This window comes from Ixodes scapularis, unplaced genomic scaffold (genome assembly GCF_016920785.2).
Source record: "Ixodes scapularis isolate PalLabHiFi unplaced genomic scaffold, ASM1692078v2 PGA_scaffold12__126_contigs__length_90152505, whole genome shotgun sequence".
NCBI lineage: Eukaryota > Metazoa > Arthropoda > Arachnida > Ixodida > Ixodidae > Ixodes > Ixodes scapularis.
The window spans coordinates 56,409,856-56,425,305 of record NW_024609838.1 but is presented as its reverse complement, the minus strand read 5'-3'; the positions used below and the strand labels follow the sequence as shown (position 1 = coordinate 56,425,305).

Below are 15,450 nucleotides of genomic sequence, written 5' to 3'. Positions count from 1 at the left end.
TCAATCCACTTCAGCCTTGGTGAACAATGCAGCCTGCACGCTCACGTCTCCAGTAGCTGCCAAGCATGAAGGCCGATGTCTGCCAAATTCTTGTCCTCCGATAACAGTTTTGGGCAGGGCCACGCTAATCCGGCCTCACACGACCCGTCAAAATTACTCAGTTTATTATGAACGTTTTACGTCACAATAAGTACCAGCCAGTGTGTTCCAGAACGTATTAAGCCGGCCATGTCGCGTCGGCGCAAGCGATACCTCCTGTCTGTACGTATTACAGTGGAGGATACGTTTTCTGGTTTATCAAAGGCTGGAACGCGCACTTCATCACGCTTAGGTTCTTCTGGACACATTCCCCTTTCAGATCCACAGAAAGATTTCGAAAATTAATAACCGGAACCAAAATTACAAGAGCAGAAGCCTCCGCGTCCAACTACTTCCGCAAGGGACGGAGCAAGCGAGAATCGAGATGGATTTTTTTATGGCGTATTGGGGCGTCAGTAGTGACTAGCCAAAGACGTTCCTCTGCGGCGATCGCTTGTTTTTTTTCAATATTTTTCGGGTTTATTGACTATTTGGGCCAAACGGTCATGATATATTTGGATGCAGCAGGCATAAGGACGTCGGAATCAACCATTAATTTATATTGATGAAAAAATTCTGGCTCCTGAGCTCTCCTTTAAAGTACAGGGTGTCGCCGAATACGACATACCGCGTTTATTCTTTCAACGCAATAATAAACCTTGCATTGCCGAGCGCTCAATCTCCGAGCGAAGTAGCGCCAGAGGTCCGAACTAAAACCACTGAATGAATATTTTAGTTATTTACTGGCACTAGTCCGAACCAGATGCCAGAGTTTCATCGCGAACCGACATTTTTTTCTTTAGTTTTAAGAGATTTTCATAAAATGAGAATGTGAAAATAGGGAACCGCGTATCTTTCGCATACATTGAGCTCTATAATTTCGGGTTTTACTCGAGCTAGTTGGTACATACTGTAAGCCATCAGGTCAAGTAACACGGAAAAACAAGGACAACAATGAAAGGACTGAACAAGCACACCGCTGACTAGCAACTGAGTTTTTCTTTTTCGTTTTCCCAGCCTAGGCCGTTTCTTTTTCGTCCCACAGCATATTAAACACGTTTAAAACAACCTTTTTGCCTTCCACTCAACGGGGTGTTGCGAACCGCAAATGCGAGCGTTCCTTTAGCGAACCGTAATTTACGAGGAGCTGACACATTCTTCATCTTTTTCTTCAATGGCCAGGACCTCGAGAACTTTTCGCGCGAAGTAGTTCCTGGTCCTATGAAGGATAGTTATGCTGGTGAGATCTGCATCACATCCACAGGCCCGGCAATGAGCTGACAAATGTCTCGCTGGTGTACTTTTCATCGACGCTGCGAGCTACCTTGCTCTATCATTAACACATCGACCAGTTTGGCCGATGTTGCTCTCTCCGCAAAAAAAAGGGGAATATGATAGACGACCCCCGTTTCGCATTGGGCATAGAGTGTTTTATGGGCTGTGTCACATATCGGCTACTGATCGCGTCTTTTGTTGACCTTGGGGTACATGACGATTGCTTTGTTTGGTTCCCAACAAACAACCTGAATATCTTGCCTGCCTGCGACCTTCTGTGGTCCGTGGGTCACTCCATAGATCTAGAGCACAACCGCGATTGTGGATCGCGTTGGTGGATTCGGCGCTTTCTCGTCGCTTGCTGCTCTTAGCTTCCGTTTCTTGGAGTGGCGCTCACATACTCTTCCTTGAAGAGCATTCGAGATCGTTTAGTCGGGCGTACTGTTTTATGAATTTTGTCTCAACTTGATGATGCCAGGACTTGCTTAGCGCAAAGAAAAAAAGCAGTACTAGCAACAGTTCTGTTGATGGTCTTCGAATGGCCTGATTCGTAGGGAAGAAATCCCTTGCACAATCGAGAATCGTAGCGCCAACAAACGTGACCTTCTTTGAACTCCAAAAGGAGGTCCAGGAACTTGATTGACTTCTCCAGTGGTAGTTCGTAAGTGAACACCAATTGCGCGCAACTTTTTTGGAAACAGGTGAAAACATTTTCTTTACATCCGCTCCCCGGATCTTCCGCCATGGTGTCGCATAGCACCAAATACTCATCAACATGCCTAAAGATGGCTTTCACCCGTGCGTCATTCAGGTTCTCTTGCAGGTTCCTGCCGTATGTTGTAAGGAACAAATCGCTAAGATAAGGAACGACCCAAGAGCTGATACAAACGCCGCTTTTTTGTACGAAGTCTTGCTCTTGATGGGCTACAACTGTCGCCGTCAAGCATACACTAAGAATTTCCAGGAAGGTGTCGGCGGTAATTGCAGCCGAGTTTCAAATGTTGTTATTCCTTGCTCTTCGATGGTTGCTTGAAGAATCAACAAAAGGCCTGATTGTGGAATTAAGTAATACAGGTCCTGGATGCCAACTGACAGTGCCTAGACGACGCCAGATCTATGCTCTTCAAGATAACTAATTAGTTGTCCTGATCCTTGTATTTTGTAAGGATCGTTGCAGTGAACCAGGGACAGCTGGTTCACCAAAACGGGTGACACTTCGGCTTGCCATGTTGCCCTTTCTGACACAATGGCCCTAAAAGGTGCGCCGCGCTTGTGCGTCTTCACTGAGAAAAACGCCTAGATTTTAACATCGTCTTTTTGATTTTGGTATAAATACTTTTTAGGCGGTTCCTCTCAATTAGCCGCACAATGGTCCCAGTCAACGGAATGGCATCTTGAGGATGTACTGTGGATGTCGAGTCCAGGATGATGGGTAATCCCGAGGACACCCTGAAAGAGTATCGCATGATCCTCAAATGATCTTTTTGTCCAGACCCATTATGTCCTGAGAACATCCTGAGTTGCCAGCCTTAAGGACTGCATGGGGACCTTTCTGGGATAAAGGCACCCTACTGGTTCAGTCAATGCATATTGTCAAGGAAGCGTTTGACCATTAACGAAGTTCAGAAATATACAGGGTGTTCCACGAAAGGTGGACAAATTCGATATTGCCAAAACTAAGCGTCGCAACAAAAAAAGACTTGCGTCATTTTCGTCCTGGGCCAGGGGCCTATTCAGGAAAATTATTAGAGTTAGGGATAATTAGATTGCTAATTTTTTGCTTAATTAACTCTTTAATATTGGGCATGGTTTCAATTAAGAAATTGCTCAGTATCATCGAAAAACACTAAATCAACAAATTGCAGAACGATAGAGTGCACGCGCAGCATTTTAGGGCTTTCTCAAAACCACACAAATTCGACGGGCTTTTAAGTTCCGGTTTGCTATCAGAGCGTATCTCGGCCCCGACGGCACCGCGCCCCGTGTAGAAATAGTGCAACCAACCTCTGCTGCGCTGTCATTGCCCGACGCTGCAGGGGCTGGTTGCACTATTACTCCACGGGGCGCGGTGCCGTCGGGGCCGAGATGCGTTTTGATAGCAAAACCGGCACTTAAAAGCTTGTCGAATTTGGGCTGTTTTTCGGAAAACCAAATGTTGCGCGTGCATTCTATCGTTCTGCAATTTGTTGATTTAGTATTTTTCGAAGATGCTAACAATATAAAAAGTTGATTACGCAAAAAAATTAGCAATCTAATTATCCCGGACTCCAATAATTCTCCTAAATAGGCCCCTAGCCCAGGACGAAAATAACGTCGTTTTTTTGTTGCAACGCGTAGTTTTCACAATATCAAATTTGTCTACCTTTCGAGAAACACCCTGTATATATACAGGGTGCCTCAGATAACATGCAGCGAAGTTCATAAAATAATGAAACACTCTAGATGGATAAACGCAACTATATGATGATGCGGACATCTTCAAAAAATGTCCCTGTTTATTTCATTGTGGTTAACTAATTAGGTAAAATTAATTTATCAACTTTTTATTTATTGGTCCAGGAGCTCAAGTGAGATTTGAAGTTTCAGAATGTCATGAGAAGTGATTGATTATAATTTTTACAACAGTGTGTGCTTTGACTAGTCCTCTTTGGAAGGCAAGAAAAAACACCCATGAACCAAGGCACACAGACCGCTATTACAAGGTGGGTTGTCAAAGGACGTTTTAAAATTCCTGAGGTATTTTTGTTTTGTAAACAGGACTACAGAAACCACACCTTGTTTTAAACAGTATAATTGTAGCTTTCTCCTGATGCTCTACAACATTGCTAATCACAGTTCAGCGTTTAAACCAATATTTAAAGAGCTCACTTAATAAACTTTACAGAATTAGTCACAATGAAAAATATAGTGACAAATTTTGACACCACTGCTAAGAACATACAGCTGATTTCATTCACCTGGGGTGCTTACTCTTTTTAATGTTTGCTGCATGTTATCAGGGCACCATGTCTCCAAAGTACCATTAGGCGATGCTTGATAGCTGACTGACCTTTTTGGGGTCACCCATGCAAATGCTGAACTGGCTTGCGATGGATGCTGGGAAGGCTCCTTCAAAACCATAAAACCAATACACACAAAAAATTAGAATTATTTTAACAGAAGAGTGGGCAGAAAGTACCTGCCAAAATATTTATTGAATAGAACAAGCAAGAACAGTACTCTGAATCAATTAAAGGCCAAACTTCAAATTTTGTCCTAAAAAATTTTAAAAATACCTAAGAAGATAATTTCCTCTCAAAACAAAACTCCTGGCACGCTAGCGGACCCTTTAAAAATCCCGGTCCTCGTTTCCCATCTGGGCTCCTCCTTTCGGTCATCGAGGGACGTCATGGGAAAGCCTTGAGGAATGACAGCGACAAGGCTTCCTGCGACGTCCCTAGATGGACGGAAGGAGGCGCCCAGTCGGGAAACGGGGAGTGGGATTTTTAAAGGGTCTGTTAGCGTGCTAGAATGCTTGTTTCGAGAATTTTTTTTTAAATATTTTCTTATTTAGACAAAGAATGTATGAATTCGGGCTTGTTAGGGCTCCTAAGTAATATAACTGGAAACAATAAAAATTAAAGAACAAGACGATGGTACTAAGATTGAAAAATAAAATAACGAAATGATAATCACTTCTGGTGTTGTGCAATTGTGGCTGCTGGTCTAACAAGTTATTATTTAGCTGAAGACAAGAGGCATTCATTGTGCCTCAATATGAACACCTGTAAAACGATTAAGGTTGACTACCTTTGTCAGGCAAGAGCAATACTTGAAAACAAGAGTAAAATTACTATAAATAATGAGCAAAAAAATATTAAATAAAGATACTAGAATTTGAACACTAAAATAACTGGAAATAATAATGACAAACTAACAAAACTTCGTCTGATGTGTAATGGTGGCTGCGGGTCAAATAAGTATTACCTGAAGATGGGCTTGAAGAGAGAAAATAAAGCATGAATTAAAAAAGGTGCACACTATACATGGATATAGATGCTCATAAAAAGTTAGGGGATGTTGCCAACACCAGATTACTCAAGCTTCCTGAGCTTCTCCGCCGCGTGTCGTAGCCACGTCTTGATTACCTCTTCAATGTCGTGACGTGTCGTTGTCATACGGGGTTTCTTTTTACAGCTTCTGAAAAGTTGTAAGGTTTGCTATTACTGGTCACCCAAAATCCAGAGTGCTAGCTATAGGGCAAAATCGCAACAATGGCAGGAGCTGCTCATCCCTTCCTTGAGGTGATTGAGAATTATCAGAAATACTTTCATTACTATAGCCAGCCAACTGATCCCACCGTGAAACTGTTGTGTACTTTCAGAGCATATATTAGATATTTATCGGTTATTTAGGGGAAAAAACACTACTTCCAAACACCATTCCTTCAAAGAAGCATTGCCATAATGTGTTGTGTACTTGCGATATATAAGCTCAACACACGGCAGCTGTTGGAATTTCGCCTTGCCCTTTCGCCCTTTCCAGCTGATATTCACCGCAAGGTTTTGAGTCATTAGAGCTTCCAGCAGTCGACGAGTAGTGGCCCCTAAAGTCTTCCCTTCGAGTCCCACGAACCGATTTACCTGTGTCACAGAAAAGCAAGTTTATATAAATACCAGGCAATTCCATGGCATCTAGCCAAATGCTCCATAATTCCACTTACCAGCTTTTGCTCATGGCTTCACTAGCCTGCAGTTGGCACTCAAATTCCATGAAGGTGTCGTAGCTTCTGTGTGGCTCCTGAACGGGGCAGTTGTCATCGTCCTCCTTGTTCTTGTTCAGAGCTTCTAACACAGTGCCCATCAAGGCTGTCAGATTATCAAGCTTCAGCCGGATCATGTGTAGAATTTCCAAGGTGTGCCCCGTGAAACCTGAACCATCAACAGGAGCATTGTATAAAATTGTTAAAACTAACTATCAAAGGCAGTCAAAAAGGTTTCACACCTTCAGAGTCAGGTTCCTCTGATACAGTTTTACTGGCAACAATACGGCAAGGAGGTGGAGAGCTGGATGTTGTACTGGATTGCTTGAATGCTGCATACAAATACACACCCGAAGGAAAAATCCATCAATGTAACCCTGTGTGGCAGTCTGTGTTTTCTAGTGGACCGCTGACCGTGCCTGACTGTACGCCAAGCATGTCTGACTGTCCAACAAGTTACTCTGACCGACAGTCAAACTCCAGTCAGATCCCGCTTGTCGGCTTTCTGATGGTTTCCTGGTGGCAGTCGGCCGCCGCGAAGTGCCGTCAAGATTTCTTGGTGGTGATTCTGATTGTACATCGACTGTCTCTGACTGTACGTCAAAAAGCTTTGACGTGCAGACATACATACGGTCAAAGGACGTAAAATTCGTTCGGATACCACTATTTCGTCTAATCTATTAATACGAAAAATAATCTATGCACGTGAAAACGATTTCGGGACGTGAGCCCATAAAACCGCTGGTGTTAGAGATATGACACGCAACCGACCGACAACCTTGATCAGAAGCCCGCCGAAACGCCGAACTTCTTCGCCGAGCTTCCATGAACGATCGCTCTCGACTCGTTTTGTTTGCCCGCTTGCTCCAACCTGTCGATCCTGCCCGGGCTCTGCATAATCTTACGTTTTAGTAGAATTTCTACTCGACAAGACCCAGCCTGTTGTGAGATCCGACGATGTAAGGCACTTTAGCGGTGTAGTTGAAGACGACAAGGTGTACTACTGGGCCGGAGACGCTCCAACGAAAGGAGGATTCTACGACGCGAAACTACTCTGCATGGCAGGTGAGTAGAGCTGAAGTACGGCGATTGATGTACGATTGCTTGGTTTAACTGCATATACAGCCGAAGCACTTTTTAGAGCGATACACTCATTGTCGGAACCTCTCGCTGCAATACTGAAATGCTCTAGACTCGGTCCGAGAGGTTTAGCGCATTGTGTTGTCTCGTTTCTACTCTTCGTCCCTGTCGTGAAGCGCTATTATGTTCTCCAAGTAGGCAAGAAAGTTTATATATTTCTATCTGGTGTGCACGGTAAAAACGTTCCGTAAAAAAACGTAGAGCTTCTCATTAAAAGCTACGGAGAAGCATCCGTAATCTGAAATACTATTGACTTCTCCATAAATCTAAAGTTACGATTCTTTAAACAACTGAAACTGTTTGCGACAAGCTGAAAATTGTTTTATTTGGTTTAGACTAATAGACAACGGTTCTCACATTTTAAAGGATCATTTATTGCACTCTCAAACAACTAATGATAAACGTTCCGAAACGAGGTGGCGCTAGTTACCGCTCAATTGAAATGCACGAGGTGAGATTTTTGTCTAGTATAATCACACTGCCGCTATCTCTTCATCTACCCATCTCGGCTCGCTCGTTTTGCTGCCGTTACTGCCGCGCTTGTCTTGTCGAGGGGTAGAGGTGCCTGGTGGTTTCTGTGCGAGCTTTCCTTGTTGTGATCAAAACGGTGAGTTTGTTCTGCTCTTTTTATTAACATTGATTGGGGACTGCCATATATACGTTCGTATTTTCGACGCTTATTTGCTCGAAAGAAACGAACCCACGGATTTGCGTCGCTTGAAACTTTCGGGTTCAATGACTGTCGCCGCTATATCAGTTCGTGTTTGACGTTCTTCTCAGAGTTGAAAGCTCAAGTCGGGTGCTCGTTTGAACCTTGTGTCATGTCGCGAGCTCGCTGGGACGCGCGGTTCGTCGTTTGTGGCGATTGGGAGGCTATTCGCGCGTGCTGGCTGGCAAGAGTTGCAGTAAAGCACGTGACAACGCATCGTCTGAGTGCGTGATTGCGCTTTACGAGTTTCGCATCGTTGTTCGCGCGCCCTGTAGCCTTCTCATTTCGCCGAGGGGTCCCTATCGTTTCGTCGAAATTCGTTTAGCGGCAGTACGTTTCGTGGACAACTTTTTATGGACACGTTTCGTCGACACGAACGTTTCATCGACACTCGTTACGCGAATTTCAAGCTGCAGGGACGTTTCGCCACTCGTGTATCACTGAAGTGCGCGTAAACCCACACCCCCGCCTGCGTTCACACCACTTCGCGGCGACAGTCTGCGGCTGCTCGTCACAAAAATGTTAACCCACCTAACCGACCCGTACAGGTCGCTTCGCGGCGAGTCTTATGCAACTTGCCCCCCCCCCCCCCCCCCCCACAAGAAAAAAGAAAAAAAAAGGTTAATTTGAGCTGTCGATGAAACGATCTGTCGAGGAAACGTCATTCCATGAACTGATTCCCATTGGTGTATCACCACTGCGTATTTCACGTTCACTGGTTGGTTAGCAGTCATAATGCAGCCGATGAATTTCTCATTTCACAGAACGCACTCGTGTCACCGTACGCTGATTCCCCCAACCAGATGGTCTGAGACCATCGTATTGATATTCATTTTTATGCTCATAATATTCTATGTGTATATTAAAGCAATATACCTCCGCTCAATACTTGCACGGCGCCACCCAGGAGGGAACGTAATAACACTGTTCCACGGACTGAAAAATTGTATGCATTCATCTTGGCTCCTCAGTCAGACTGTTTGTAAGGAACATAGCCACCGTTCCTGCAGTTTCAAATTGTCTGAGATGCAAGCTCATATTTTTTTCAGGAGGCGTCTTCAACGACAATTGCTTCCTTGTCACTGAGCATCGGCCAATGTTTAAAGAGTCTATGCCATTCTTGAAGGCGGTATGCGTCTTGTTTGGAGCTTTTTACGTGTTGAATTCACCTATTCAAAGGAAGCCTTGGCCACTCTCGAGTTTATGCAAATGTGAGAAAATCTTGAAATGTGTCAAGTCCACAGGATGTGTCATAGAATGACATAATCTATATTACCCTATCATTTATCGTGCCGTAGCCCCCTTTTTCACAACTCGCACAAACATTTGAGCTGTACTAATTTTACAAAGAATTACGCTGCTGCATATTTATAATGAATTGATAACGTGGGAACACTGGTTGTCATTAGGCTGTAACTTTCAAGGCAGGGAAGCATGGTTATCTTGTATAGACCAGCACGCGGCACTGACGTCACGCAGCTGCGGTGGCACTGTCGGCGGCACAGCGCTGACGCTTCACTCTAGCGAATTTGGTTTTTGCGCACGCACAGTGCTCACACCTGGCGTGGGCAAACGCGGGCTTGCTTATAAACAGGGTGTCGGTCTATAGAATGTGTGCTTGTTCAGCAGTCCTTCAGGTTTAACATGTTCCAACACTACCATAGTCTGACTTGATAGTTGAAAATAAATGGCTTCACTTTTGAGTATGCATGAAGCAGGCATGGCATTAATGTTAGATGGTGCAATATATCCTCCTAGACCAATCTTCCAAATCAACCTGGAGAAGGGGTTGAAGAGAATGGGAGCAGTGAAGCGAACGACGGCCAAGCGCAAGATTTAGAGATGCTGAGGGGCTTCAAATGAAGTCTCCACAGAAATCCCTTGAACCTGTATGTTTTTTTATGGTAAGTGCAAATTTGAATTCCTACACATCTTGCATGTACCTAAGAGTAAGACAACTCTAATGTGGCTGATGCCAATCTTTTGAGAAGCGCAACAAAGGGCTTTGTGAGTATTCATAACTTTCAAATATTGAAGCGAATGATGTCATATTTTGTTTATACTTTCATCGGATAGGACGGTTCGGCAGTTGTACGAATTTTCAATCTGAGAATGCTCCAGGACACACCATCGTAAAAAAGCAACTGAAACGACTCACAAAAGCTTACACAGAAGTCTGGGAACTGTATACAAATAAAACTTATTTCAACTCGTTTATTTAAAACGGGAAGTCATCCTGTAATTGTAACCAAAGATGGTTGATCAGTAAAATGTTTGAGCCCCCAGAGCCAATACATGATTTGCTGCGGTACGCTGCTGTGAACCGGTGATGCACGCACGCAGTGCGAGTGCTACAGTGTCAAGGCAGATGTGGCCGATATGATACGGTATTCATATCCGGTGTTATTGGGAGTCTGCGTCTGTTTATTTACAGCAACCGGCATCCTGCCACTTTACAAATTATCTCCTTGCAACTTTTTTGCGCCTTGCTCTCGCACAAAATAATTTTTCGTTTGATATTTAAATGTATTATTATTAGAGGGGGGTGCAACGATTTTGTGATTAAAAGAATTTGCATCTCGTCATTTTTACGTTGTTTATCACGTCCCGGAGGATACAGAAAACATCTCCTTCATTAAGAATGTTGCGATTCCGCTGCATAATCGCAAAACGAAAGCCAAGCTTTTTCCCCCACCTGCAGCCGCAAGTGCCAGCCGAAGGAATTACGGCCAGAAGATTACGTGCCCTCGCTCGGCTCCAAGCTGCAGCATAACGCCCGCTAACGTCAGCAAAGAGAGAGAGAGGAAGCGTCCTCCAAGATAGCACACGGGAGCCTACACGGCACTCCGAATGACGTCACTAGGAGTGCGACCAGGTGTGACCCTGAAGACTGGGAGTGAGTTGAGGGGTGCCCGAAATGCCAATGGCTATCTTTTTTCTTTACGCAACAGCTAGGACGCGCAGGCGAAATCGGTTTCCTCTTCTTTACTTCAGAAGTGTCGGAGAGCAACCTCCAAAAATTTTTGACCGAAGTCCGGAAATCGTTGCACCCCCCTTTAAATAGTAACCTTTAAGCTTTGAACTAAGTGAAGCCTCATGGGTCTTTTTTTTTGTTTTATAGAGGTTTTTCAAAGCACAAGTCGGCCGGTCTGCCAGCCACCTGCAGCCATGCTTGCACTGCATGATTACTTAGCATCAGACTTCTACCGTACGCATTACAAGTAATCAAATTACTTGTAATCGATTACTTTTTGGAGTAATTTTGTAATCAGTTGATTACTTTTATTAGGCAGTAATCACAAGAGTAATCTGATTACTTTTTGAAGTAATAAAATTACTTGTAACCGTTACAATTTGTCCACGCCCCCCCCCCCCCCCCCCCCCCGGGTACAAGCCTTTTTTTTATGAAAAAACAAAAATAAACTTTTTTTTTTTTTTTCGAACGGAAAAAAGAAAGATTTTTGCGGAGCTGTAGGAAACGAGGTCAATCTCTTTCTATGTACAGTTTCCGTGGAATGTCAGTTTTTTTTTTTTCGAGCTGGGACTGGGAGTGGGGAGCTCCAGGGAAGCCACAGTGCGTGACAAAGGCTATTCAGGGCGAAGTTTGAGGAAGCAGAATGTAGCTTTGTGAGTCCTTCGTTCAAACTAGCCCCCTCACGCACGCACACAGAAATAAAAAAAAAATAAAAAAAGATTCTGCTTAGGGTACCTACTCGCAGCCCGAAGGAGAACTGGAACCGAAGAATGCCTAAAGCGGATGCAAAATATAACAAAGGCAGTTGAAATATTTCCCCATTTCCCCTACGTGGTCCTTGTGACAAGCAATGTTTCGAGTTGAGAAGTGGTCGGGGCGATCTCTTCCGCTAATGGATACTACACATGATCCGTTTCAAACCTTGGAGCTGCTGCTCTTTTGTATAACATGCGAGCTCATCCACATGTGAATAATAAAATGAGCGACGCAAACTTTGAGCGACAACCCTTGCTCAAGCTTAACAAGATCTAGAACCCCCCCCCCCTCCACACACACACACACTGGCGAACGCCCAAATCATTAAACGTCTTCAAACAAATTCTATGCTTGTGTCCGCATTGTGAAGGTGCAACGACCACGAAGAGGGAGCCAGTTTTTCTTCTTCAATACTTGTGAAAATGTGAAATATAGGTTGGAAGTAGTTCATTGTTATGAGCGCTAAAGATGTGTCTTCACACAATAAAGTAATCGGAAAAGTAACGATTACTTCTTTAAGTAATGTCCAATTACTTTTGCCGTCGAGAAATCAAGTAATCTAATCGAATACTTTTTAGCCAAGAGTAATAGTAATTGTAATCGATTACTTTTTTTTAGTAACGTGTACAAGACTGCTTAGCATGTCCAGTGCCAACTGCTATTTAAGCTGCTCTAACCAGATTAAATTGACAGTCTGACAATCTTGTGTCTTGTTTTTCAGAAAATACAGTGTGCACCTTAAGACGTCGAGCAATGTTTGACGATTTAAGCATTTGAACCAGTTGAATTACGGAGTCAACTTCGCTTTTTTTTATGGTAAGTCACGAGTTTGAGTTCTTACAGATTGAGCATGTCCCTGAGGACATGCTCAATGTTACATGCAGCATCTGAAAAAAAGGCCGAACACCACGGGGGGCTCTACTTTGGCTCTTCAAGGACCCAAATAAAGTGTTCGAAGGTACTTTTCTTATTTTCTCAACAATTATTCAGGTGACATTGCATGATTACTGCAAGCAGCATAGGAAAGAGTACTCAATATTCGTTTAAAGAGATCCTTTTCCAATTAAAAATTTCATTACTTTTTTTTTATAGAAAACCTGGTTGTATCAGCGTCATAATGAACATTACTTTATGTATAGTGCAGCATCACTAAGGGACGGGCTGTTAAATGAACTGGAGAAATCTGCACCTACAAGCATTGAGCTCATATTCTTACCAAAGGTATATTTTAGCAGTGAACACCATTGTGACATGTAAAGGCACAGCTCCGTCTCTGTGGAATGTGAAAACAGCATTCTCTTTATTTTCAAGCATGAGTGCCGACGCAGATGAGTGAGAGTGATGTTTGGTGTTGTCGAGAAGGTGCTTTATATCGCTGTTTAAAAATGCAATGACTGCGGTGGTCAGTCAGACTGCAGATAATGTTTTGTAATCCCACTAGCTTCTATAATTCTGCACATTGGTCTGAATGCCAGAACTGACAGAAGAAAAAACAACTGACATTGAGGAAACTTCCTGCAGATGCATTGCTCAGCTGTGTTGCCTGCTTTCCACAACAGGTTGTGGCAGCTCTCGATTGTATACATTGGTGCCCATTGTCAAATTTAAATAATGTAGTTCTATTTTTCACAGACTGGAGTTGCACCTTAAAAGTTTTCATAAGAATCTGTGTCACAAAAATAAAACCTTTGATAAGTTCAGCTTGCTAGATGAAGGCATTAATTCTTCGAGCTCATTTGTCAGCCCACCTTTCTATTGACTCCGCCCTATGTGGAGAGCAAGTCGTCTGCTTCTTGCACAGACATTACGGTGATGTCAGAACGGTGACGAGCTCTCATTGGCTTTGATTGGAAGGATATAGTGGGTAGACCACAATGCTAGACACCATGAGGTCTACCCTTATTTTTTTTGTTCAATTAGCTAATAAGAGCTCAGACTTTTGACATCACCGCAACGCCTGTGCAAGAAGCAGACAAACTTGTGCTCCCCATAGGATTATGGATACTCAAGAGTGCTTTCCGTAATATAGGTTACGGAAAGCCTACTCTGTTTGCCCTTTTACCGACAACTTTTAAGCACTTCTACGGATACTAGAGTGATTTCCGTAATAGGTTTTACGGAATGCATATTCCAGTCCGTTGTTTTACGGACAGCTCTTGAATAGCGTTACGGATAGTAGAGCACTTTCCATAATCTGTTTCTAGGAATGTCCTTTTCTTTACGGATTGTGTATGTGTTTAAAAGGATTTTTCCGTTATTAGAATTACGGATGACCTTTCCAGCAGCATAGGTGCCAGAGAATTTCTCCGTAAAAGAGGGCAAATTTTTTTACAGATGGGCTATTGGCATTACCGCTATGTCGCAGCTCATTATTATTGTTTCATGAAGAGCGCAGACAAAAAGCATCCGCGAGCGTAGTTCAGATATCTCTGCTGCTCGTGTTCATCCGTGGAAGCCAGGGCTGCCTGTCGTAGCATGCATGCTTGCTCTCTAGCTTCAGCAGAGTCTTGTACGTTTTGTGAATTAAAGTATACGGTCGTCCCGAAAGGTTGACATCGAGGGCGTTTCTCTGAAACACGCTTTGGGTGCACGTGGGCTCGTTTGTGAAGGAATGTCCCTGTTGCCTAAAAAACGCAAATTTCAAAAGTGAAAGAAAAAAACAAGAAATAAGGACGGGTATACACTTATCCCCTTGTCCGAATTCAATATAAGCAGCTGTCACCATTGCTGAGAAACCCTCAACACCGGCATTAGGTTCCAAGTTGTTATAGCATTTTTGAACTTCTGCATTGGAAATGACGCAATAAAATTGGTAAAATGTTTGCTCCAAAAGTGAGAATGTCTGCCCCAAAACCAGAATTTGCCTGCTACAAGAGCTCCAAATCACCATTTGTCAGTTCCACCATTGCAGTTACCACTTGCTTTAACTTAATTTATTCTAACTGTGCTGTTTGTTTTACTTTTTCAGATCGAGCATCGCTCAAGGCAGGCGTTTTCTGTGACCTAATAAAGGTGCAAGAGGTTTGATTTTGCATATTACTTGTGATTTTATTGGCTGCTCTCCTTGAAGTTAACTTGCAGTGATCCTATGGCAGTCAAAAGTATGTAATAGTTTCTCTGGCAACGCTGCAATCTGGTTAGCCTATCCTATCAGCTCAGCAGTGATCACAATCACACCTTTCATCAAATATGTTCCATCAAAGACCACCACAATACGTTCCATCAAAGACCACCACAGTACGTTCCATCAAAGACCACCACATACGTAATTTGGGACATTTCATCAGTGTCAGTCAGACGTCGTCTGATGGACCATCAGGGCACGTTCCACCAGGGCTGCTGACTGGCAGTCAGTGTCCCAAATTACATACCTTGATGGAATTTTAAATAGGGCAATTTCACTGAAAACAAATCAATGACAAATAGGTGACCTCAGGACCGAACAGTCTTAAAACCCTTAGAGGTCGTGAGCACTTATTCTATTTGGTATTGTTCCCGTCAGGAACTATTTTGTGTGTTTTGCACACAGCACAGGAAGAGCACTCGTGTGAACGAACACATAGCAAGTGATTTACCCAGTTTTTTTTTTTATTCCCGAGGTTTATAAAGGTACTTCTAAGGACAAAGGTGTTATTTTTTTCCTATGCTACTAGTTTTTCATAGACAGCATCACAGTGGTTTTCACTGGAATCGCTAGAGCTTGCCTGTTTAGATGAGTCTGAATAGGTCTCAATTGGCGCAACACTGTCACTGACACATCGGGCAAGCTTTCGGCGA

General features: G+C 43.4%; 1 pseudogene; it reads right to left on the bottom strand.

Moving 5' to 3' along the window:
* Positions 1–5,402: 5,402 nt before the first annotated feature.
* LOC120837012 overlaps positions 5,403–15,450 on the bottom strand; it is a 102,076-nt pseudogene continuing 92,028 nt past the window's right edge.